Here is a 5,000-nt window from a genome sequence, read left to right as displayed (position 1 = left end):
AAATTTGTGGCATCCTGTAAATTAACTATCCTATCCTATTTTCTCAGAATACAATGTCTCATTGGCTCTTACACTTGTGTACAGTATAGGAAAATATAGAAATGTGGCTTTGTTTATCATGGCTACTCTTTCTTCTTGGGCACCTGATCTATTCCTGGAGCTGGAGGAATTCAGGCCTGCGCTCGGTCACACCGTATTAACGCTCCAACAATGTAATTGATTGACTGATAACTTGATTGTATCAGAATGTGCAGCACAATACGCAGGTAGAGTTACCAAGCCTGTCCAGTATGTTGTTGTCTGTCGCTAGGAAACATGCGCTGAGCAGCGCGCTTCTCTCCCACAGCTAGCACTCAGCGTCGCATGCTAGGACACTGCACAAGTCCCTGCATGCCAGCCTAGATTGTATGTTTTTTTGTGACAAGTGACCAGTGCTTTCTGCCATACTAAAAATACTCTTAAAGGAACAGTGTCCACCGAGACCTCAGAACAACCCTCGCTTCTATTTCATCCCCATCATCCTTATCTTCAATTGCCCATTTCCTATCTCTCCTCTCCCCTGCGCTCCCCTCCCACCAGCCCCTCCACTCTTTTCATGGGAGAAATCTAAGGATAACACGGTTCACGCCCCCTAATCCTACCGCATATCAGGAGAGAGCAGGAAATCAGTGCTGATCTTAGGGCGATCATCAGAGACAGTCAGAATAAAGGCAAAGGAGAGGAGGAGGATGAGAGTGGGGATAAGAATACAGCCATTTTGATCATGCTAATGAGGAGGGTGAAATAGCACAAAGATAAGAGAAATAAGTCATGTGATGTGAGGCCAAGAGGGGACGAGAGGCGGAGGAGTCTTAATGATGCTCTAAGTTAGAAAGGCAGGAAGAAGCAGCACGGCTACTTCAATGCTAGAGCCTGTGATAATAATGGTAGTGGCAAATCCAGTCAGAAATGCTAGCTATCTTTGTTTTGCGACCTGTAGTGTCGCCATTAGTACTGTGTAACATACAACATTGATCGTGGAAAGTGTCCACATCCTATGGTATGTGCTCAGTCGTGCTCCTGCTCTTTCATATAGCAAGGTAGGGAAAGCCTTTGAAATCAGCATGTAGACCATGTGTCAATGCTGCAGATGACATGAATTTGCCATCCTACTACTGAATAGCTAATGCTAAAGTGGGCGTCAGCTTGCCCCCTCCTACTGTACTACCGAATAGCTAACGCTAAAGTGGTCGTCAGCTTGCCCCCTCCTACTGTACTACCGAATAGCTAACGCTAAAGTGGGCGTCAGCTTGCCCCCTCCTACTGTACTACTGAATAGCTAGTGCTAAAGTGGTCGTCAGCTTGCCCCTCCTATACTGTACTACTGAATAGCTAACGCTAAAGTGGGTGTCAGCTTGCCCCCTCCTATACTGTACTACCGAATAGCTAACGCTAAAGTGGGCGTCAGCTTGCCCCCTCCTACTATACTACCGAATAGCTAAAGCTAACGTGGTCGTCAGCTTGCCCCCTCCTATACTGTACTACCGAATAGCTAACGCTAAAGTGGTCGTCAGCTTGCCCCCTCCTATACTGTACTACCGAATAGCTAACGCTAAAGTGGTCGTCAGCTTGCCCCCTCCTATACTGTACTACCGAATAGCTAACGCTAAAGTGGTTGTCAGCTTGCCCCCTCCTATACTGTACTACTGAATAGCTAAAGCTAAAGCTGTCGTCAGCTTGCCACCTCCTACTGTACTACTGAATAGCTAAAGCTAACGTGGTCGTCAGCTTGCCCCCTCCTATACTGTACTACTGAATAGCTAAAGCTAACGTGGTCGTCAGCTTGCCCCCTCCTATACTGTACTACCGAATAGCTAACGCTAAAGTGGTCGTCAGCTTGCCCCCTCCTATACTGTACTACTGAATAGCTAAAGCTAAAGTGGTCATCAGCTTGCCCCCTCCTATACTGTACTACTGAATAGCTAAAGCTAACGTGGTCGTCAGCTTGCACTCCCTGGGAGATTGTTGTTGTTTGCAGTGTTGTGTTGTTGAATGCTGCTCTGCAGGGAGATGGACATGCACGAGATTTATTGCAGAGAGGACATGTGCGCTGCTCAGGTCTAGACAGCAAGCGTATATAATTGAAGAGGTGTAAAAGAAGATGGGGTTTTAGACTACCTGAGGGCTGCTGCCTTGCCAGTGTACAGTGTCAGAGGTGAACTTTATTCAGTCAACATGCAGCCACTGTACAATTAGTGTACAGTTACATTGCAGAGAAATCAGAGTTGACCGCATAGCATTGTGGCCGAAGGCAGCCTGCTCAAATGTAAACATTCCATATTGTGTTTCTGTTGCAGATTTGACTCAGTAATTCATCTACAGTAGCTGGACTTTCCAACTGAGAGCATTCCAATCACAAATGAAAGCCTTTTTCTTCTCTTTTATGTACTACTTGATATGCAATACAATTATGTCCTTCAGATTTGTGCACTATTCCATCAACGGTCTTAAACGGGTTAAGTTTAGATGTGAAGATGAAGAAGAACTTGAAATGAATGAATGTATGTTCATGTGCACTAATAATATCTTTGTGCTGTTGGAAATCAAATCAGTCTTCCTTTGCTCGATTTGCAGGCTTCCTTGTCCTTGACTCTCTTCGAGTATTCACCTCTTGCCATGTGAAAGATACCAAGTCAAGACGAGAACATGACCTTGCATGTGTGCATGAGCGTCTGTCCCAATTATTACGTGAGATGATACCATGGAGAATAGAGGCATCGCTTTCTGGTGTGCTTTTCATCTGCTAGATAATATACTAATATCACCTTCACTGGCACCTGCTTGGCGTTTGGGTGTGGAACTGTGCCACCTGTTTTATGTGTGTATGCACGTGCATAATCAGTACTGTATGCAAGTACGCACGCACACATATGTGTGTGTGCATGTGTGCGTGTGCATGTGTGTGCATGTGTGTGTGTGCTCGCGCCCGTGTGTTTGAGTATGCACACTGTACTCAACTTGCCCAGGGAGAGGATCCGTTCTCTCATTAAATATTCACCAGCAACCAGAGGCTCGCAGCTGCCTGCTGTTATAATGCAAACACATCGCCGTGTTATTGGTGCCTCCATCATCTATGTGTTGAAAAAAGCAGCTCATACTGTAATACTACACATGAACAGTCCCCTTGTGAGGATCGCTTTTTAACTTTTGCTGCTTAGTGTCTTCAAGCACTAACTGTCACGCAAAGACGACCCACCCTGCATACAACACATCTCTCCTTTGAATGAAAGCTAGCGTGGGATGGCTCCTCAACGGCCTATGCATACTGTATGTCTGGCCGTGTTTGAAAGGTAAGAAGCTATGAAATATGAATCAAGTGTAAGTAAACCTATCTATTACCATTCCAGAGTAAATGGAGATGCAATAAAGGAAAAAATAATATTTTCATCCTCGCCAGCTATGCCATTTTACGTGCGATCGGGCCGAATCTTTCAGGAAGTGTAAAGAGTAAGATTTTTAAATTAGGTAATTAGGGCCGATTAATTGCCAATTTAACATTCAAGGTTCCGTTTATTTGTCTCCCATGAGAGAAAATTGTCTTGGAGTAAAAGACAAAAAATGCTGCAGTACATACAGACATACTGTAGACAGTACATAAAAAAAAACATTGTGTATATGGTGACACGTGCAAACACTTAGCAAATTAGCATCATAACTCATATTTCACTTGTCTGTTTGTTGTCATTGCCAGTCTCTTGTGCCAGGCCACAGTCACAGCTATACTGGATGTCTGCTACCTCCTGATTTGTAATATTGCATTTGAGGAATTAACTTCATAGCATGGCTTTAGAATACAGCCCGCAACTTACAGGGGAAGTACAGGGTAACAAGTCGGTCGTCGGTTCAATCCCCGGGACCGGCAGGATAAATCTGGGTGGGGAAAGTGAAATGGCAGCACTTGCCCCTCCCTCATTACCACCACTGAGGTGCCCTTGAGCAAGGCCCTTAACCCCAACTGCTCCAGTGGAGCTGCTCAGTGGCCAGCAGATCAGACTGTGGTTGTACTGGGGAGCTTCCAGGTGTGAATGCATGTGTGTGAATGTGAACAGGGCGCTCCTGAAAAAGAGAGCATTGCTCTCAGTGAGACTCCCCCTGTATAAATAAAAGGTTAAAAGTACAGGGTACAAAATCTGTACTTAGTTACAGGGTAAGTACCAGGTAACAAAATCTGTAGTTACAGGGTAAAGTCACATCTTGTGCCCTGTACTTACAGTATGTGTCTTTACCGCACCCCTGTAGTTACACTGTAGTTACTATGTAACTACAAGGGAATTAACACTGCTTTAGAATACAGCCCGCACCCCTGTAATTACTATGTAGTTACTATGTAACTAGGGTGGGATTAACACTGTTTTACAATACAGTCCGTGCACTCTACTTACCCTCTAAGTACAGATTTTGTTACCCTGTACTTTGTTACCCTGTACTTACCCTGTAAATTGTGGGCTGTATTTCTGAAGCGTTAGCAACATTTGTAATGTACTGTACAGTATGACAATTGCATAGAATGTAAATGTCCTGTATTGACTGTTTTCCATTTTCCTTTCTTTTCCTAGCCCTCATGGGGAAACTCATTTTAAAAAAGCAATAAAAAGTTGCTCATAAAAAAAGGTATGTGAAAGGTTGAGAGCTTTACCGCCTCCACTCACATTTATTGTCAGATCAGGACCTGCCAGGCATCAAAATGCAAAGTGCAGCAATTTCAGGGAAATCAGCATCGCTCAAGATACTTCTACAGTACCAATGAGATATCATAGGAATACATCCATAGATCTCACACACACACACACACACACACACACACACACACACACACACACACACACACACACACACACACACACACACACACACACACACACACACACACACACACACACACACACACACACACACACACACACACACACACACTCCTGCAACAGAACATCAAGGCACTGCACAACCAACTAGGTTAAGTC

This window comes from Poromitra crassiceps, assembly GCF_964638095.1.
Source record: "Poromitra crassiceps genome assembly, chromosome: 18".
Lineage (NCBI taxonomy): Eukaryota > Metazoa > Chordata > Actinopteri > Beryciformes > Melamphaidae > Poromitra > Poromitra crassiceps.
Note: the sequence above shows the minus strand (reverse complement) of the source record.